The sequence below is a fragment of the Myotis nattereri genome (genome assembly GCF_964212035.1).
Source record: "Myotis nattereri genome assembly, chromosome: Y".
Taxonomy (NCBI): Eukaryota; Metazoa; Chordata; class Mammalia; order Chiroptera; family Vespertilionidae; genus Myotis; species Myotis nattereri.
Window position 1 is genome coordinate 7,583,843 of NC_138094.1, and position 22,231 is coordinate 7,606,073.

The 22,231-nt window shown below is 45.1% G+C and overlaps 1 pseudogene across 1 annotated transcript; it reads right to left on the minus strand.

Moving 5' to 3' along the window:
* Positions 1-2,857: 2,857 nt before the first annotated feature.
* On the minus strand, positions 2,858-3,601 carry LOC308512188 (TCF3 fusion partner-like; annotated as a pseudogene). Its single transcript has one exon. The product of its transcript is annotated as a TCF3 fusion partner-like (transcript).
* Positions 3,602-22,231: the final 18,630 nt, after the last annotated feature.

A 22,231-nucleotide genomic window follows, 5' to 3' on the forward strand; every position in this document is an offset into this window, starting at 1 on the left:
TCAGCATGACAGGGGGCAGTGCCCAAACCCCCTGATTGCCCTTCTCTGTGGGTGATAGAGGGCAGCGCCCCAACCCCCCACCATGGGCCCTGCTCTGTGTGTGATGGGGTAGAGTCATAACCTCCCCATCGGCCCTGCCCTGAGTGTGACAGTGGTGGCGCCCCAACCCCCCTGATCGGCCCTGCTCTGTGGGTGATAGAGAGTGGCGCCCCAATCCCCTGATCCGCCCTGCTCTGTGTGTGACAGGGGGTGTTGTGCCAACTCCCCTATCGGCCCTACTCTTTTAGTGACAGGGTGATGCTCCCCAACCCCCTGATGGGCCCTGCTCTGTGCGTGACAGGGGGCAGTGCCCCAACCCTCTGATCGGCCCTGCTCTGTGCGTGACAAGGGTTGGTGCCACCACCTCCCCATCGACCCTGCCTTGAGTGTGACAGGGGACGGTGCCCCAACCCCCCAATTGGCCCTACTCTGAGCATGACTGAGGGTGGCATCGCAACCTCCCAATCCGCCCTGCTCTGTGCAAGACAGGGGGTGGTGCCCCAAATCCCAGTGGGCCCTGCTCTGAGCCCAACCAGGGGCTGCACCGAGAGATTGGGCCTGCCCTCTGCCACCCGGGAGCAGGCCTAAGCCAGCAGGTCGTTATCTCCCAAGGGGTCCCAGACTGTGAGAGGGCACAGGCCAGGCTGAGGGCCCCCCCACCCCCGAGTGCACAAATTTTTGTGCACCGGGCCTCTAATAAATATATAAAGATATACTTTGTGCTTCCAACAATCATATACGTATTGAGGAAATGTGGAGACCAAATAACTACAACTGAATCAATAGGATGCAATTACTGTAGTTCCTCGCATTACATTGTTGACACGTTCCTGAAGTGGGATGTAATGCAATATTTGCGTAAGTCAGAACCCACCTACATAAGCACGTATGTCACTCACATGGAGTACACATACACAGCAGTAATGGCGTGAAACAGTAAAAAAAAAAAAAAAAAAAAAAAAAAATTAAAAGAAAGATAACAATTCCTGACCTTTACTTGTGGTAAATGAATAATAATAATAAAAAAACCATAAAGCATATATGTACATACGTAGAAATGATCAAACTTTTTAAAAAAATAAATAAATGGGGTATGGAGACGTATCCAGAACCTATGTACTTTGAGTCCAACATAACCCAAGGAATGTCTACATTATTTCAACAGGCTGAAAAGTGACCAATGTGGATTCAGATGGTCTGTTTTTAATGAAAACAAGGTTGGGAAGGCACACTTCAAAGAGTTAGGCATTGCAAGTTCCAAATCAGAGCGTGCACATCGTTGTGAAGAAATAAGGTAAAAGTGACTTATTCATATTAGTAAAGAGATGTTTTAAAATCTAACACTGAGACCCTCACTATAATTTATGTTGGAAAATTGAAAGTATTGATAGCATCAGTGTAGTTAAGAAGAATATGCCTCTACACTTGAATATAGACAAGCAGCCTGCCATTTCAATTTTGGATGAGATAGTGAGCAAAGAAAATTAGTGAAAGGCTCCCTTAGGGGCATTAGTGGAAAGAATTAGCACTGAAACATAGTACTGTTTGTGGGAGATGTAATATTTCTCATATTTTGAAGGAGATTAGTGCCCTTCATATAAGCCATTAAATAATACTGCTAAAGAGCAGTAAAATCTATATGGCCATCATTACCAAAATTCAGGTTATACCTTTAAATTATTCAGCATTAGAAGAGAACCATGCTAAATCGGTGATAAATAATAAAATGACTAGAGGCCTGGTGAACGAAATTCAAGCGCTGGTGGCGTCCCACAGCCTGGCCTGCGCCCTCACGCAATCTGGGACCCCTTGGGAGATGTGGCACTGCCAGGTTAGGTCTGACACCTCCTGAGGGATGTAGCAGTGCACGAAACGGCAGGCAGCCGGGCAGGAGCCCAAGCTGGAGCCAGGTGCTGTGTTCCCGCTCATCCAAGCCCCACTCCACCTGCCACCACTGCTTCGTAGCCTTGTCACATAGGCAGCAGAGGCTCTTGCTGTCACAGCTGCACTTTCCAGCCTTTAGCCCGGCTTCTGGCTGAGTGATGCTCTCGCTGTGGGAGAGCCTTGACCACCAGGGGGAAGCTCCTGTGTTGAGAGTCTGCGTCCTGGTGGTCGGTGTGCATCGTACCAACCACTCATAATGTCGCTTATGCTTTTATATATATATATACTAGAGGCCCGGTGCACAAAAATTTGTGCACTCGGGTGGGTCCCTCAGCCCGCCCTGTGCCCTCTCGCAATCTGGGGCCCCTTGAGGGCCCCTTCCCCTGGCTGCTGGCACCAGTTTTCCTCCGGCGCCTGGAACCCAGGCCTTCCCTCTTCACCAGGAGGGGCGCGCACAGTGGGCTAGGGACTTAGCTCTTTTAAAAATACTTCTGAATGTTTGGTAAATAACCCTGTAGGAATCTCCTTTCTGAAACATGTTGGTTGTTAAGGGCTGATTTGGGTAATCAACAAAATGTATGTTAGAATCCTAATCTCCAGAACCTCAGAATGTACCTGTGTATAGAGATAAGATCTTTAAAGAGGGGATTAGATTAAATTGAGGCAGTTCTAGTGGGACCCTTAGCCCATCTCACTGAAGTCCTTATAAGAAGAGGAATGTTGGGGCCCTGCCTCAGTAGGTCCGGGGGTTCCCAAAGGTGTGGATGGAGTCGGCGACGAAGGAATGACACAGAGGCAGCATTCAGGTGATCATCATATCCAGGTTCTCTTTTTATTGTCCTGTTACATCTATATTTATACTATTTGATCCTAAAAGCATGCCTCTATAAGCTTTTTTTTGCCAAGGAGAGCATGGGGTCTGTTTATTGGGGGGTCAGTCAAAGGGGGAGCTGGCTAGGGTCGGGTAGGGCAGCTACTTGTCTGGCCCCCGAGAAACCCAACTTGAGTCCAAAGCCTCGACCGCTTTGAAGCCAAAGTCTTCCTCCACCTTTATCTGCATGGGGGCCAGCTCCAGAGACAGCGGGACTCACGCCTGGCCCCCTTCCGGTGGCACTCGCCGCCTCTTCCAACCCCTGGGCCCCTCGCCAGGGGCCAGGCTGCTGGCTTCTGCAGGCGCTGGCGTCCTCCTGGGCGGGGACAGCCCCTCTTTCTCTGTAGGCTGGTTCTCAGCGTTGCCTGGGGTGGGGGCATCTGTGCCCTGGCTGCCCTCATCCTCCAGTAAGATGGTGAACTGGCTGGCCCAGTAGTTGTCACCGTAGGAGTCCAGCACCTTCATGAGGAACCTCCTCTCCTGCTGGAGTCTCCATGTTATCCTCTATATCTGATGGAGCCTGTTCAGGACCCACTCCTTCACCTGCTCAATCTCCCTGCAGCGCCTGGTACTTCCTGCGATTAAGTTCCCTTTGGCGCCGCTGTTGCCAGCCTCAGGCTGCCTCCTCCTCTTCCTCTAGCTCCTGGAGGCTGGAGCTGCCCAGACCCCCAGACAGGAACTCCACTTCGGTCTCAAGCTCGCTCTCCAGGATGTGACCACCTTCAGCGGAGGCAGCGCCAGCTCCCAGCCAGGAGGTGCTGAGAACTCCTCAAAGCCCACGGCTGCCATGGACCCCTCTCTCTGCTCCAGCTCTGTTTCTCCCTGGCTCCAGGCGCAGAACTTCCAACCTTGCAAGCCTCTAGTTTAAAGTGGCTTGCAAAACTACAGCCCATTGGATTTCACAGCCAGGCACCCAGGCCCGGCTGCTAAGCCTCCTGTGAGTTGTAGTTCTCTATTTCCAGCTTGCCTCCCTGCCCCACCCCCACCCCAGTCCCAACTGAAAGGCCCTGCTGGCTGGACTAACCCTGTGGCCAGGCATCTGAGTCACCTCGGGTCTTTATTCCTGCCCCGACACCACGCCATCTGGCCATGGAGACTCTCCTCTTGGGAGGCCCCTGGGTCTCCTTCTGGGTCTCCTTCTCGGGCCTGGCTGCATCGCCCCCGAACCGGATGGCGTGCCCCAGCTGCTACACAGCCCCGGGCCCTGGGTCTCCTCAGCCTGGGCACCGGATCGTGTGCCCCAGCTGCAACGCAGCTCTGGGTCCTGGGTCTCCTCAGCCTGGGCACCGGATTTCTGACCCAGCAGCGATGCAGCCCCAGCACCTGGGTCGCCTTCTGGGTCTCTTGCTGGGGCCTGGCTGCTTCGCCCCTGGGGTCCAAATGGTGTCCCCAGGCAGCTATGCAGCCTGGCCTCTGGCCCCGCCTCTGGGTGTTCTCCCATCACTGGTGATCAGTGATATGAGAAGCCACACTGGGCAGGGAAGAGGCAGACATATGCCTCTTCCCTGCCCCACCCAGCTTCTCCGATTACTGGCCCAGGGCCAGCAAAGGTGGCCAGGTCCTCCTATCACAGAAGCCAGCAAAGGCAGCCTGGCTTCTCTGAGCAAAAGCAGCTCGGTTCTCTGGCTCTTGGCTGCCACTGGGTTTCCAATTGCAGTCAGCGCAGGCGGCTTCTTCCCTCCTTCCCCTTTCGCCTCCTAGCATTGCACCTATGTATGCAAATTAACTGCCATCTTTGTTGGCAGTTAACCTCCAACTTGGCTGGCAGTTAATTTGCATATCGCCCTGATTAGCCAATGGGAAGGGTAGCGGTCGTACGCCAATTACCATATTTCTCTTTTATTAGATAGGATAGATATGTGCGACCAATTTGGCATGTCCTGCCCAATAGAATATTACCATTCACGGATGATATCTTGCCACTATTAGAATACCAGTGGCCAGGTGCATGGATTCGTGCATGTTGAAAGGAAATTAATTAGAAGAAATACCTTAATACTGCTATTTGCCCTTTCTCTATAATAGCAGTGTCAATAAAATGCAGATTGACAATGACAAATTGAAACACACTCATGCAATTGGCGCCAGTAAGAGCTTCATATGTATCACACATGCACGAGTCAACTTAGCCATATAAATATAAATATATATATATATATATATATATATATATGGAATACACTTGCTTAATTAGACCTGCAATCAGATTTAGCTAAACTTTTTTCAAGCCATTGAATCACCTTAACTTCTCCTCCAGGTAATTGTCAGCAACACAGCAGTAAATATCAACACAAAGCACATTATTATTGTAGTTCATGTGGGGAGAACAACGGCTAAAATATTTAACTGAAGCAATGTTTGACTTTATTCTGCACAGTGAGAAAACCTGAAGTCATTTTCAAGTTCCACCATTTCTTCCTTCTTTTCAGTCAGGTCAAGTTTCTAAGCTTGCAAAATCTCGGTTTTCAGGCTAATAATAGGATACCTCTGAGTCTACCAACTATCTACACCAGAGCTTTGAGTAAGTGGCAGGGCTTCGCAGGGTGATGCCCACTGCCCCATTTGTGATTAGAGGAGGCTTTTGTGGAGCCCACCCAGAAACAGCAGGCTGGGCCTGGCTAGGTGCCTTCTGTACCACATGCTCACATGACCAGCGCCTGTGCATGAGCCCACTGTGCCCCCACTCAGCACACCAGGGCCTGGTTGCATGCACCAGTGAGCAAGCATCTTGCCTGGACTCAGCAGGCTCTGCACCACCTGCTCCTTCACAGCACCAGTCTCAGAGCCAGGGGGCATCCAGAGTCAGGCTGTGTTGGGAGACTGAGGGGCTCCTGGGGGCAGCGCGCTTCCTCTCAGTTCCACTAGGGGGCCTTCAGCTGCAGGGCGCCTGAGGATTCACAGGGCTCCCCAGGGCATTTGCACCAGGAAGGACAGGGCAAGCAGGATCATCCAGGAGGCTTTTAGCTTCACCTCGGTGCAGGAAAGTGGTGATACCCAGGACACAAGGGCACAGGAGGTTCAGAGGGCAGCTTTGGGGCTGGAGTCGGAGGACTTCATGCAGGTAGGGGAGGCTGAGACCCTGGAGCTGAGGTTGGACACAGGCCAGGATGTTGGGCTTGATCTTCAGTGCAGGAAAGAGGAGGACTGGGTGTCTGAAGAGCAGTGTGTGCAGGGAGAGGAGAGTGAGGTGCAGCAGGGAACCCAGAGTGAGGAGCAAGGGGAAGACAAGGAGGGCCTGGGGGAGGTGTTCCAGGCACAGGCTCAGTTTATCCTGTGGACAGAGGGCCTTCTGCAGGTGGTGCCATGGCAGGCCAAGTGGGCAGGTGAGGAGGATTTCCCAGATCTGCAGCGGGGGGAGGCAGGAGGAGGTGGTGAGTGAAGAGCTGAGGCTGGAGGCACAGGATCCAGGTGACCCGCAAGGGAGTGACCACCAGGAGGAGGGGTGGATGGAGGAGCAATTAATTGCAGGGGAGCAGTTTGTCCTGCAGGGGGAGGGGTAGTGCACCATGGAGGCAGTGGAACAGGTGGGAGAGGTGGAGCCTCAGTCCAAGGCCAAAGCAAAGCCAGAAGAAGAGCAGCCAGTGCAGCAGGAGCAGGCCCAGTCAGGGCCCGGGGCCAAGTTCACCTGGTCCCCTCTGGAGGTGCTCCAGCCCCTTCAATTGGAGATGGAGCCCATGAACAAGCAAGCCAGCAGGGCCTTCTCTCGGCTCAGGTGCAGGACTCAGCAGAGGCTAAAGCCCTATTTCAAACGGAGAAGCCTCAATATCCGGCGCATCCCTGCGTTCTGGCTCACAGCTGTATCCTTGAGGGTAGAGGAGCAGGATCACAAGGAGCATGGGACAGTGCAGGAGAACGGTGTAAGCGGGGATGGTTCCCATAGAAAAGAACATTGAGGACAAGCTAGGGGCAGTGCGCCCCGGTCTGGTCCAGGATCCTGGAGACATCCTCTGTCTTGTACAGGCACCATAGAAGCATTACCAGGGTGTCCAGGGGCAGAGCTCCAACGCAGAGGCACGCATACACCAGGGGCTGATACCCACAGACAGGGCTGTGTTGCACGGGCTCTTCTGGGACTAACACTGCCCTACAGGCCATCTGTATGTCCAGTTCCTCAGTCAGAAGCATGAATGTGTGATGTGTAACCTGTCAAACCCTCAGCACAACACAGTCTGGTGGGCATCAGGGTCTGTCAGGAAACAGAGTGGTGCTGTGCCCCTTTCTGCCCTTGATGGAGAAGGAGTGGCCTTAAGGGAAGGAGAGGCCAGGCCAGGCTGCTCTTTCTAGCTGGTCCATGCCCAGCTCCCAAGGTGCAGGTTGCTTGACCCACAGCAGTTTGTCAACCACCCAGAGTTGTCGGCAATGATCAGGGTCCAAGGTGAAAACATCCTTGGTCACATGATCAATTTGAAGGTCAGTCCACCTGCTCCAGGGAGTGGTGGAGGGCAGGTGGGGAAGTGGCCTTTCTCTGAAAACAGCTACAGGCTGGAGCCCTGGGCAGCGATTTCACTCCCTGGATCCACTTTCCTTCTGCAGGTGAGGGAAGTCAGGCATCCCTGGGGTTGCTGCACCATTAGCCTGTACTTCTGCAGCAACCCCTACTTCCGTAACCATGTGATTGTGAAGAAGTATCTCATCACTCTCACAAGTAACAGGAGGCTCCCTGTATGGGCTGCAGCTGGTGGTGGGCAGGGATTGAAGGCCATGTGCCCAGCTTCACATACCCCTCTCCTGCAGGATACAGGGTGTCCAGTGCCACTCCGATTCAGTGGTACCAGCATTGTGAATGAGAAGCCTACAGCCACAGGCTCCAGGACAACAGCGCCAGCTTCTTCTACTGGTTCTCTGACAACAGTGTGGCAGGATCTGGCAGGATTGCTGAGGTGGGATGTCACTAGCCATGCCAGCATGCAGCTTCCTGTGTCCACCTGCTGCTTGCAATTCTATTGAGGTCCCTATGGTCTCCTGTTTGCCCTACCAGATCATCAGCAAGGACCTGTGGCTCAATCCCCTGGAGAACTATGAGAGGAAGATGGTCCCCAGAGTGGACAGGGCAGGTGAGGAGGGGCTGCCTGGGCTCTTCCCTGGTGTGCTGCCAGGTTCCTGGGCCATTAGTTTTCTCTCACAGGGACACCTCGATGCTGGGAGGGAAACAGCCTGTGACACCAGGGCTGTAGGGTGTGTGCCTGAGACAGGAACTACCAGTACAACAAGGGCAGTGCAATTCCAGCTCAGGCAGGGGGCCTTAGGCAGGCGGAGAGAGTGTGCATGTCCACTGTCACTCAGAGTCAAAGCAGATTACCTCAGCCCCTCCTCTGAACTCTCCCTCTAGGCCACCCACAGCACCTTCAGGCCTTTCCACCTGCCCCTCAACAGGGGCTGCCATGACATGTTCTTCCTATACTCCTTTCCACAGGTGTCTGTGAATCTTCCTCATGCTGAGGCCTAGGCTGCTGCGCTGCCACACCACATTGCCCTGTTGCTGCTCACCACCATCTCCTATTTCCCCAGGGTCTCCACTTCCTCCTGGGGCCACTGGGATCGGCCTGCTCCTTATCAGTATCTTAGGGCGCAAAGTGTGGGCCACAGAGCTGGAGGAATCCTTGTTTTGCAGCCTTGTCAGAGGTTCTTCAATCCTTTTATCCATTTAGGTTTTCCAAGGAGAATACCTCATTTGTTTACCCTCCCTAACTGGAAAACAGGGCAGCATGTCATGACGAAATAACACACTGCTTCATTTTGTATACAGTTCACTTCATAGACTTTATGCACATATGGTCATAGACACCCTGGGAAATTTAGGGCCATGAATATAACTCACCATCCAAACAGATTGCTTTTATGTGTTTGTCATAAAATCAGACAAGAAATCCCATTTGCAGAACACTTTCTTCTGAAAATTTTTTGTAATGTTAGTGTTTAAGTTTTTACAAAAAGTAATATATATGTCTCTTTCTTTTTTTCTACTGACCTCCCCCTGGCCTCCCCTATTCCTAGTCACTTGTTCTCATCACCCACTCCCAGTGTCTTTCCTCTGTTGGTCTGTTGGTTGTGCTTATATTCTGAATATTTTAACAATACAATATGTAAAATTTAAACATTTAAGTATATTGTAATTTAAATAAGCACTTATGAAACAACCTGGTATAATTCAAAACTTGCCTCCAATCCTGAAACTTCATAATGGTAACTAGAATTCTTGATGCCTCCCCCAAACCTACCATTTCCTTTTAGTCACCTTAAATAACAGAAGCCACATTCTTTACAATAAAATTTTGTCGGTACCTTATCATTTTTAATTTCAGTCTCTAATTCTTCTGTCACAGGGGCTTCCCCCCTGGCTCCCCAAGTGCCCAATCAGGTGAGCTACTGTACTGTATGAATCACTCTCTCTTGCGTACATGGTGTATCCTGTGATCGCCGCCAGCACCACACTCAGAACCTCTTACAGGAGTGTCCCATCAGCTGCTGGAGTAATTGCCGTGCCCCCATCATATCCATCTCTTGTGTGGCTGTAATAATCATCACAGGGACTGGACCACCATAAGTCAGAGGGGGCCTTCGTGCTGGTGGTGCCCATTTTTTTACTGGGATGTTGATCTTCCTTTTGTTTAATTGGATGAGTTCAGTATGAATTTTGGAGAATAGGTCCTTATCAGACATAACATTGGAAAATATCTTCTCCCAGGCAGTGGACTTCCTTGTTTTGTTGTTGTTGTTGTTCTTGTATTTGTTGGCTTCTTCTTCTCTGCAGAAGTGTTTTAATTTGACTTCATCCCATTTGTTTCTTTTCTCCTCAGTTTCCATTGCCCTAGGAGCTGTATCAGTAAAGGTATTGCTGAGACAGATGCCTGCTATTTTGCTGCCTATGGATTCTTCTAAGATTTTCATGGTTACCCACTTATGTTTAAGTCTTTTATTCATTTCCAGTTTATACTTGTGTATGGTGTAAGTTGGTGGTCTAGATTAACTTTTTTGCATGTATGTATGCTATATGTCCAACACCAATTATTATTATGTTTTTATTTTGGCTTTGTAATATCTTCAATGAAACAAAATAAAATTTCCTCTGTTAATTGAGTCATGCTTTCTCTAAATCTTGCCTTTAAAAAAATCCCCTGGGGCACAATCCCATCCATTCTTTGATTTTCCTTCCACTGATCCCAAACCTCGGCTGTAGTCTGCATCCTTTCAAAGGAAAAAAGCAGACACTGAGTCCTCAGAGCCGCCCACTGCATGCTCCTGCCCTTGGGAGGTGCAGCGCCCATCCCCATCTGAACCTTGGCTGCCAGGGAGAGTCAAAGCCTGAGAATCAAAGTGGCAGCATATCATTGCCTTCTCTGGCCTGTCTCCAGCAGCACAAAACCAGTCCTCCCAGCCAGTGCTCTGGGGACAGACCGTCAGGGCGATGTGGTGGCGCTGTCCCCTGGCAGCCGAGCATCCCAGGCTTCTCTTTGGGCAGGCCTGGGCCAGGGCCTTTGGGGATCTCCGTGTCCATGGTATAAAACCGAGTGAGATCAGACACAATGTTATCTATGATTGGCTTGGTAAGGTCTCCACTAAATACGCGCCACCATGGCTTCTCGTCCTTAGCCTCGGCGGGCACCTGGACCCCATAGACCTGCAGGGCCAGGTGGAGCACCGCCACCGCTATGTGCTGAGTCTGGAACCGGATGCACAGCCCCCCGAGGTAGCTGTCCCGCAGCAGGGCCCAGGCAGTGACGGAGATGGGGGTCCGTTGCCAGCTGTAAGGATTCAGCCAGTTCTTGAGAGAAATCAGGTAGTGGAGCAGGTACCTGTGTGGGTGCGGAAAGGAGACTTGGAAGCGCAGTACCCGCAGCACAAGGAGCTCACACTGCACAATGCTGTCCCGGATCACCCAGAATCGGGAGTCCAGCTCCAAGGGCTCGCTGCCCAGGTGGAAGTACCTGTTGGACACGTTGATGATGTCGCGGGTTAGCAGGGGCTGTTCTTCCACTTTGCCAGCCACATAAAGGGCAGACATGGCGACCAAGTAGGGGTCATAGGCGTCCACGTTGATCTCGCAGAAGAACTTACAGTAAATGGCACAGGCGGTTGCGAGGGGAACGGACTGCATCCCTAGCTTGACACCTGCCTCCATGATGAACCTTGTCACTTGTAAGTGCACCCTCGCCTGGGGTGTGGGCCACCCCTTGGTGCCCGGCGCCTCATCCTCCTCTCTGCAGCTGTCCAGGCTAAGTTCCTACATGGGACCCAGCCCAGAGGCCCCAGACCTTGTGGGAAGGGCAATAGTCTCTCTGCCTGTGATAGCCTAGTCTTAGCCCAGTGCACAGCCACCCTGCCTTGCCCAGCCCCGCCAGGCCCCACCCTGCCTCGCAGCCTCACCTGTCCCACCCCACCTAGGCCTGATTGCCATCCAGGTTCCAACACCAATTATTGAAGACACTGTATAACTCCATTCTATGCTTTTACCACCTTTGTCAAATATTAATTGGGTATAATGGTTAGGGTCGACTTCTATGTTCTCTGTTCTGTCCCATTGGTTTTTATGTCTGCTTTAGTGCCAGTAACAGGCAGTTCTGAGAATGGTGGCTTTGTAATATAGCTTGATATCTGGTATGGTTATCCCTCCAACTTTGTTCTTCTTTGTCCAGATTTCGGTTAACTCTTTGGGGTCTTTTTTTAAATCCATAGGAATTTTTGGAAACTTTCTTCTAGGTCTGTGAGATACGCCATTGATATTTTAATGGGGAATACCTTAAAACTGTACATTGCTTTGGGTACTATGAACATTTTTAATGATGTTGATTGTACCAATCCATGAATATGGTATGTTCTTCTATTTGCTTTAGTCTTCCTCTATCACTTTTTTTCAATTTCCTGTAGTTTTCCAAGAACAGCTTTTTACCCCCTTAGTTAAGTTTATTCCTAGGTTTCTTAAATTTTTGTTGCACTGCTAAATGGCATTTTTGTTTGTTTGTTTCTATTTCTGAGTTCATTATCCGTGTATCAAAAAGCCATAGAATTCTGGGTGTTAATTTTGTACCCTGCTACATTGCCAAATTCATTTGTTAAATCTCCTAGTTTTTTTGATGGAGTCTTTAGGTATTTCTATGGACAATACCATGCCATCTGCGAATTATGACAGTTTTACTTCTTCTTTTCCACTTAGCATGCCTTGTTTGACTTCTTCTTGTCTGACTGCATTGCCTAGCACTACCAGTACTCTGTCGAACAGAAATGGTGAGAGTGGGCATCCCTGTCTTGTTCCTCTTCTTAGAGTAATTGTTTTTTTCCTATTGAGTATGATGTCTGTAGGTTTGTCAAATAAGGCTTTTATTATGTTGAAGTATGATCCCTCTATGCCCTGTTTGCTTAGAGTTTTTCTCAAAATTGGTGGTTGGATTTTGTCAAATGCTTTTTCTGCATCACTTTATATGACTATGTGGATTTTTACTCTTAGTTTGCTTATGTGATGTATCATGTTTATTGATTTTCTGATATTGTACCATCCTTGCATCCTTGAGAAAAATCCTACTTGGCCATGTTGTATGATCTTTCTGATATACTGCTGGATCTGATTTGCTAAGATTTTGTTGAGGATTCTGGCATCTTTGTTCATGAGGGATATTGGCCTGTAAGTCTCTTTCATTGTGTTGTCTTTACCTGGTTTTGGTATTAGGGTGATACTGGCTTCATAGAATGATCTTGAAAGTGTTCCTTCCTCTTGGATTCTTGTAGAAGTGTAAGCAGGATAGGTTTTAGGTCTTTGATGAGTGTTTGGTAAAACTCCCCTGTGAAGCTGTCTGACCCCGGCTTTTGTTTGCTGGAAGCTTTTTGATGACTGTTCTAATTTCTTCCATAGTTATTGGCCTTTTGAGATGATTTGATTCTTCCTGATTGAGTTTTGGAATGTTGTATTTTTCTAGGAACATGTCGATTTCCTCCGGGTTGTCTAGTTTGTTGGAGTTGAGTTGTCCATAGTATTTTTTAACAATCATTTATATTTCTGTGGGGGTCTGTTGTTATTTTGCCTCTATCATTTCTGATTTTGTTTATTTGGCTCCTCTCTCTCTGCTTCTTGGTGAGCCTGGCTAAAGGTTTGTCAATCTTGTTTATCCTTTCAAAGAACCAGCTCTTGGTTTCATTGATTTTCTGTATTTTTTTGGTCTCTATGTCATTTTTTTCTGCTCTAATCTTTATTATCTCCTTCCTTCTGCTCACTCTGGGGTTTTCATGTTGCTCTCTTTCTAGTTCTTTGAGTTGTAGAGTTAGATGATTTACTACCATTTTTCTTGTTTTTTGAGATAGGCCTGTAGAGCTATACACTTCCCTCACAGGACTGCTTTCATTGTGTCCCATAGGTTTTTGATTGTTGTGTTTTCATAGTCATTAGTTTCCAGGATGTTTTTCATTTCTTCTTTGATCTCATTGGTAACCAATCAATATTGAATAACATGCTATTCAGCTTCCAGTGTTTGAGTATTTTGGATGGTTTTTATTGTAGTTTATTTCTAATATTATGCCATTGTGGTCTGAGAAGATGCTTTCAATCTTCTTGAATTTGGGTAGACTTTGTGACACAATACGTGGCCTATTTTTGAAAATGTCCTATGAGCACTTCAGAAGAACATATATTCCCTGGATTTGCGGTGAAATGTTCTGAAGATGTCAATTAAGTCCATCTGATCTAGTGAGTCATTTAGGATTGCTGGTTCTTTGCCAATTGTTTGTCTAGAGGATTTATCCAGTGATGTCAGTGGTGTATTAAGGTCCCTTACTATGATTGTATTGTTGTCGATCTCTCCCTTGATGTCTTCCAGGAGCTTTTTTTTATGTATTTGGGAACTCCTGCATTGGGTGGATATATGTTTATCAGGGTTATAGCCTCTTGTATTGATCCCTTTAGTATTATGAAGTGGTCTTCTTTATCTCTTGTTATGGCCTTCACTTTGAGGTCTATTTTGTCCGATATAAGTATTGCTACCACAGCTGTTTTTTTTTTTTCTTTAATTTCCGTTTGCCTGAAAGATATTTTTACATCCCTTCACTTTCAGTCTCTGTGAGTCCATTCTTCTGAGGAGGGTCTCTTGTAGACAGCACATATATGGGTCATTGTTTTTTATCCATTCAGCCACTTGATGTCTTTTGATTGGAGCATTTAGTCCATGCACATTTAAAGTTATTATTGAAAGGTACTTATTTGTAGCCATTTCTATTTTTTGTGCCTGTTTTCTTTCTTAGCTTTGTCTTTCTTCTTTTTTTCACCAGTCCTTTTAGCATTTTTAGCATTGCTGGCTTGGTGGTGATAAACTCCCTTAGCCTTTTTTTGTCTGTGAAGCTTCTTATTTCCCCTTCAATTTTGAATGATAGCCTTGCTGGATATAGGATTCTTGGATTCAGTCCTTTGCTTTACATCACTTTGTTAATTTCCATCCATCCTTTTCTGGCCTGATGTGTTTCTGTTGAGAAATCATTTGATAATCTAATGGGAGATCACTTGTATGTAACTTTCAGTCTCTCTCTTGTAGCCTTTAAGATTCTCTCTATGTCCTGAACATTTGCCATGGCGATTATGATGAGTCTTGATGTGGGTCTTTTTGGGTTCACATTGTTTGGAACTCTGTGCTTGTGTGACTTTTTTCTTCCCCACCTGAGGGAAGTTTTCGGATATTATTTCTTCCAATAGTTTTTTTAACCCTTGTTCCTCTTTCTGTTGTTCAGGAACCCCTATTATTCGCATGTTGTTTCGTTTCATGTTGTTCCATTGTTCCCTTAAGCTCTCCTCCTGTCTTTGAATTTTTTTTCTCCAATTGCAGTTCAGTTTGGGTGTGTTTTGCCCCCTGTCCTCTAAGTCGCTAATTCAGTCCTCTGCTTCTCCTAGTCTACTATAGAAACTTTCAATGGTGTTTTTTATTACAGCTATAACACTCTTCATTTCTTCTTGGTTCTTCCATAATTTATTGATTTTTTTCATTCGTTTATTTTTGATTCTTATATAAGTTGATGGTTTTTTTCTTCTGTTTCTTCTATGTTCTTGCATAAGTTGTTTATTTTTTCCTCCGTCTGGTTTATGGATTCTAGCACCCTTAATCTGAATTCTTTGTCTGTCAAGCTGCATGCCTCTGTTTCAGTTAGCTGCTTTTCTGGTGAGTCCTCCTTTTCTTTCCTTTGGGGGTTTCTTTGTCTACCCATGTTTGATCTCACCGACATATCTAGATGTTGAGTCATTCAGGAGCTGCTCCTTGGGTGGCAGTGGCTCCTCGAGTTGTGGTTGCTCCTCAAGCAGTTGTGGTAGCAGCTGCTCCTCAGTTGGCAGCCGCTCCTCTGGTGGGTGCTGTTCACAGCTGTGGTGGTTCCTCTGCCTGGTGTGGGGAAGCTTCACACGCAGCTGCCGTTCCTCAGACGAACGATGTGCTGATCACGAGGTATCTGTTCTTTGGATGGGGGTGGGCTACACATGCAGCTGCTACTCCTTGAACTGGGGCGGACTGCTCACATGGCTGCTGATCCTTTGATGGGGGCTGGATGCACGCTGCTGTTGTTCCTCTGATGTGGTGTGCTGCTTGTTGGGCTACTGCTCCTAGGACTTGGACAGGTTGATTGCAAGTCTTTTGCTCCTCAGACAGGAATGGGCTGCTTGCAAGGCTGCTGATCTTTGGACGGGCGTGAGCTGCACGCGTGGCTGCTCCTCCTCGGATGGGGATGTGCCACTCACCCGTCTGCTGCTCGTCAGACAGGTGCAGGCTGTTGTGGCTCTGCTCCTCGGACCGGTGCGTGCTGTGTAGGACTGCTGCTCCTCGAAGGGGGGCATGGCCACTCACAGAACTGTTGCTTTTCAATGGGGGTGGGCTGCCCATACAGCCTCTGTTCCTTGGATTGGGCAGAGAGCTCGTGTGGCTGCTGCTGCTTGGACGATTCCAAGATGCTTGTGCAGCTGCTGCTCCTCAGACTACTGCAGGGTGTGCGCAGCTGCTGCTCCTCGGATGGGGGCGGGCTTCACAGGGCTGCTTTTCCTCAGATGTAGGAAGATTGCTCCAGTGGCTGCTCTTCCTTGGACAAGTCAGACTGCTCACATGGTTGCTGATCCTCAGAAGGGGAAGCAGGCCGCTCACACAGCTGCTGCTCTGTGGACGTGGCAGGTCACATGAGGCTGCTGCCCTTAGGCTCGAGGCAGGCTGCTCATAGGGCTGATGTTTCCTGGACAAGTGCGTGCCACTCACGTGACTGCTACTCCCGTGGTTGAAAAAATAATGTGAAAAGAAGTAGGAAATAAACGAATAAACAAAAAAAAAGGAGAACAAAGAAAAATGCAAGAAAAAAGCTAACAAATAATAATAATAATAATAATAATAATAATAATAATATAAAAATGAAAAATTGAAATGTCATTCCTTAGGTTGGCTTATGATCCCAGGTTTCAGAAATGTCTGTGCTTTTTGTTGTTGTTGTTGTTGTTGTTTTTGTTGTCATTGCTGGGACTGAAAGCCCCGCTATAGGCCAGACCCTTCCCTGCTGCAAATGTCTCACCACCTGAGTGTACTTCGCCAATTCGGAGTGGGTGTTACTAGTTTCAGCTGCTCACTCCATTTGCTCCAGGACAAGCCCTGGGACGCTTCTGCTTATTCCGCCACAATCTTGGCTTCTCGAGATTTATTTTTTCAAATATAATTATTGATCCCCTAGTTTCCCCCCCCTCCCCCGTTTGCCTGAAAAATATTTTCTCTCCTTCCACTTTCAGTCCGTGTGAGTCCCTTATTATGACGTGGGTTTATCATGGACTGCATACATATGGGTCTTGTTTTATTATAATTTTAGCCATCCTATATCTTTTGAATGGAGTGTTTATTTCATTTAGGTTTAAGGTTATTTTGATAGGTACTGATTTGTTGCCACTTTTTTCTTTATGCCTGTTTTTCTTCTGTCTCTTCTATTCCTTCTTTTTACAACTTTCTGTTTAGCATTTCTTGCATTGATGGTTTCGTAGTGAAACATTCCCTTAGATTTTTTTTTTCTGTGAAGAAACTGAATTCCTCTATAGTTTTGAATGATAGCCTTGCTGGATAAGTATTCTTGTATTCAGTCCCTTGTTTTGCATCACTTTGTGTATTTCCTTTCATTCCCTTCTGGCCTGATGTGTTTCTGTTAAAAATCATTTGATAATCTAACAGGAGAGCGTTTGTAGGTGACTCTCTCTCTCTCTCTTGCAGCCTTTAAGGTTCCGTTTGTGTCGTTATTGTTTGCCATTATAATTACAATGTGTCTTGGTATAGGTCTTACTGGGTTCATCTTGTTTGGGACTGTCTGTGCTTGTGTGACTTTTTCTTCCCAAGATCAGGAAGGTTTTGTGATTATTTCTTCTAATAGGTTTCCTAATCCTTGTTCCTCATCTTGTCCCTCTGACACATTATACACATGTTACTTTGTTTCATGTTGTCCCCAGTCTCCCTTAAGATATCCACCTGCTTTTTATTTTTTCTCTCCAATTGCTGTTCAGATTGTGTTGTTCAGGGTTGTTACTCTGCCTTGTCTCCTAAATCGCTGATTTAATCCTTTGCTAATTCTAGTCTACTATTGAAACCTTCCATCGTATATTTTATTGTAGCTATTATCAATTTTTTCATTTTCCTTGATTCTTATGTAAGTTGTGGATTTCCCATGCATCTGATGTATAAACTGTATGACCCTTATTCTGAATTCCTTTTAGAACATATTGTATGCCTCCATTTAGTTGCATTTCCATTCTCGGCAATTCCTCCTTTTCTCTCCTTTGGGGGTGGTTTGTTTGTCTCCCCATTTTAGCTATCATTGCAGAACCTTTGGTGCCAGGGTGCGAGGGGCCAATGGCCACAGAGTGGATCGGCAATTCAGTTGTGCACTCCAAGTCTCACAGGAGGCAGTGGCGTTGGTGGGGGGCTGAAGTCCCGGTGTCCGTGGGCCTGCTGCTGCCGTAAAAGGTCTTTGGCCAGAGTGGCTCTAGGATCACAGGTGATGTCTGAGGCCCATCTGGGTGGAGGTGAGGCTGGGTTCCTAGTCATAGCAGCTCTCCCCTTCAAGATGGCTTGTTTTCTTAGAACCATATTTAACAAACAGTATATAACATAAAAATACTAAAGATTGTTCAAGAAGCCAATTAAAAATACAATGGAGAAAAAAATCAGAACTATGTAAATACAGATTTTCAGTCATACTGGACATTTTTTTCTGTCATTTTAACTGAAGAAATAATAAAAGTAAGAAAACTGAGAGGGGGTAGAGGAGGAATAAAGTACCTAATCTTTTTGAATGAATGATTGTTTGTTTTAAAAAATAGTTTATGTAAGCCGGGTGCACTGGAAAAAATGAAATAGATGTTGTCAAAACAAAAATGAAGTAACTGACACATTCTAAAAAGTAATCCACATTTCCCAGCAAGTATTGCTCAATGGTTGAGGATAGAATTGTGAACTAAGATGTCTCATCATCTTTTCCTGGTCAGGACAAATTCCCAGGGTGCTGGCTGATTCACCAGTTTGACACATTTAAGGAAGCCGCTGATCAAAATATTTCTCTTTTATCTATGTTTCCAACTCTCTATCCCTTTCCCTTTCTCTCTCTCCAGAAAACCAAGAATAAGCCTATTAAAAGACAAGAATGGAATGTATCTGTTTTCCCCTGGAATGTGAGACATTTTAGTGCTTATTACTAGAGGTCTTTGGAGGACTTTTATTAACCAACATATATGGTTCTGTGTTGAATACCTCAATGGAATATTGGTAATAATGAAGTGTTTCATACTGACCATGGAAAAGGACTCTATCATTTTTGAAGGAAATGCTTGGTTTGGGAGAAGAATTTGAGGTAGATCTTGATTTTAGTTGCAATAATTAGTAGGTTTCTAACAGTTGTTCACTTGTTCAGGTTAAATGTTATGTAATGTTCATATTATGTGTACTCATTTTAGTCTGTGGATGGAAAAACAATTGAAGTAGACTACACCAAGAAACCATCTTTTCAAAGTGGGGGTGGGCAGAGGGCACCACTTCCATAAAGAAATAGAGGTGATGTAAGAAGTCTGAGAAGTGGAAGAGGAGGAAGTAAGAGAAGGAAAAGGACATCCCTCAGGTGGAAAACACTTAGGTAATATTTCAAAATCTAGGGATGGTAGGAGATCTGACTTAGGGAAACATATATTACAATATGAAAATGAGGTATCATAGACTTCTGTAGCTGAAGCCTATGTGATCATATTGACTCCTATAAGTTCAATAAAAAGTGCAGAAATGGTCAGTAACTCAAATGTTTTTAAAAAATTAAAGAATAAAGATATGAGCATGAAACCATTATTTATATGAAAACAGTACCATTGAATGAAGAGATACACCTCAATTTCATTTATATCTTTAAAAGCAAAAGAAATGATACCATTCATTAGATTGAGAATGTATACTGATGATCAGTATGATTTGTAATTGCTAAAGAGGCATAACACTTATAATAATGAATGAAATATTTAATGTGTGAAACACTCCTAATCACCTTATAGGGATAGGATTTAAACCTCAAGCTAAATTCAGTCTATTTTAGCATTACTGTTTGCCTCTAGTCACTTCAATATTTCTCCGAAGAACTCAATTCTATTGATATAATGTTAGTATGTTACACTTTGGGAACAAGAAGCTATGTAGGTTTAAAAGGAAGATTCATACTTACTGAACTACTAAGAATCTGTTCTGAAAGTACACTTCTTTCGTCTCAAAAAAAGCACATCAGTTCACCTTAGAAAATTCCCATTGAAATAAAAGTTACTCTAACTATATAAACTTCAAAGACACACACTTCATTTAGAATTGGATTTGAAATACTAGCTTTGAGTATAGGAATGTGCAACCCTGTACTGTGTAAAATAATCTCTATTATTATTTTGATAAGAGGATCTTGTACCTATATTTGGTGTAGAGAACTTTCCATTTGGAAACTACATAAGGGAAATGTCTATAGTATTAAATAGATTCACGAAGTGGTCTCTGACTCAGGAAAAGGCTAAAAACCAATGATTCACCAAGTTTATTGGTCTTTCTTTCTTTATTTCTTTCTTTCTTTCTTTCTTGTATATGAGGAATATGAAACATGAATAAAAATGTTGATGAGCTATTTTCAGGGAAGTTTTCTTGTAATTAATATATCTATTTACTTATTTTACTGACTATGAAAGGAAGGTATATTCATTTCAATATGTATGTAGCAGGAAAAGTTGGTTTCATATTAACCAGTTTTCCCAATTTCAAAGATTTAGTGTCCATTTGTGATAATTAGGTGTGTGACATTTCACGGGAAATTTCCTAAAGTGTTATTGCAGGGTTTGTGCAGAATGAAGGTGGATGTTCCTGTTTTTCCCACCGAGGTGATACTGAAAAGAGTTTGCCAGTTCATATTGGGCCACATATGAGGATGCTCTTAGTTCTTCTTTCCCATGACAAATTACAGAATTGGAAGATAAGCCTATTTTCTATTTAAAATTGATAAGAGTGATTTTTAATTATGTATTATTCAACATGTTTACTTTAAATACTATTAAAATAGAGTATAGTATTCTGATCAAAGAATTATTTTATAAATAAACTGTAGGAATTATATGATAACATTCGTTAAATAACACTTTTTTGTAATGCATGTTTTGACTTTTTATATTTTAATTTTTAACTATGACGTTACACGTTTTAAAAGCTTTTATTGAGATGAAACTAATTTAAATACTAGTTGAGACTATTACCTTGTATCTTTAAAATAACTTCTTTCACTTACCATAACTGGATACTCTGCATTCAAATTCCGGTGTGTGTTTCTGTGTGTGTGTGTGTGTGTGTGTGTGTGTGTGTGTGTGTGTTGTTGTTGTTTTGTTTTTTGGGACATATATATAATGCTGCTTCAGTTCTTTCTCAGTTATCCAAACTGATTTTCAATAACTCTGAGCACTGTACTGAAGACATGTAAAGATAGAATTTTATCATTTTGGGCTAACCAGCATGCTTATGACCATCATCCTGTTTGGTAAAAATTTATACACAATAACCAGAATTGACCATTTAACAAATGTTGACCCTACTCAAGTAGAATGATGTTATTTATAACAAAGAGGATGGCAGACATAAAATTAATCTTCACAGCAGTGGCTCCATGGGTGGGTTTCCTTCTACTGAAAAGGGCTCCATCTTCAAGAATTTGGGATCCTCCACCAACAAGACCTGCCCATTCTGTTCCAAGGCAAAGCACTACTGGGATGGGAAGTCAAGGTAAATGGTACAGTCTCTCATGTATTAGAGTAATGAGCTGTTTTAAAAGGAATGCTGTACTTTAATTTCAGGAAGCCATGTGGAAAGTGAGTAGTGGATGGGCATCTATACTGAACACTACCTTATTGTTTCATTGTTAGGAAATAATTCTTCATCTTCTGATTAGTGAGGTAGGAAGTAGATAACACCAGAGTGAGTAATGCATTCCTTTTAATCCATGTTGATACAGTGTCACTCTTTTTTATATTTACTTTTTTTAATATTTTAAGAAAAATGGTTTTAGTGTCATAATGTTACATTCAATAAATGTTAATATTTCCAGAAAAACTATTTTAAATGTAATAATTTTACATGTCATAAGCATTACCATTCCAAGATTAACAATTTTAAATATAATAATACTGGAGACCCAGTGTACAAATTCTTGCATGGGAGGTGTCCGGCATGCACACCCCAATCGCCGGGTTGGCCATGGGGAGGCAATGCAGGTGTTTGGCTGGCTGGCCCCACCCCGATCGAGCGGGGGGTCAGATGGGGGAAGATGAAGGTCAGTGGAAGGGGCTGTGGGAAGCTTACTGGCCGGCGGGTCCTCGATCATTGAAGGGGGGTGGGGTGTTGGACAGAACAGTGTGGGATTGGCTAAAGGGTGCAGCTGGGGACAAATAGCTACACCGTCCCACCCCATGGTTGATCTCCTGGTCAAACTCCTGTTTGAAGGGACAATTTGCATATTAGGCTTTTATGATATAGTGTTACATGCAATAAAAATTAATATGTTAAGAAAAAAAATTAAATATATATTACCAAAACAGTGCAAACCTGTTTTATCACAAAAGTTGTAGAAATTACTAAATATCTGAAAATAATAGGATTCCTTCTATTATATTCTAAAACATATTTTTTTTTTACTCTGGCTCTGTTTTATTCATCTGTTTATTCTTTTATTTTTTGAAATATTTTTTACTGATTTCAGTGAGAAAGGGTGAGGGAGAGAGAGAGATAGCAACATCAATGATGAGTGAGAATCATTGATCCCCTGCGCGCTGCATGCTTCAAACTGGGACCAAGCCCACAACCCAGACATGTGTCTTTGGCCGGAATCAAACCTGAGACCCTTCAGCCTGGAGGCCAATAATGTATCCATAGTTCCTAACCAGCTAGGGATAATTTTTCTTTATGGATTAAA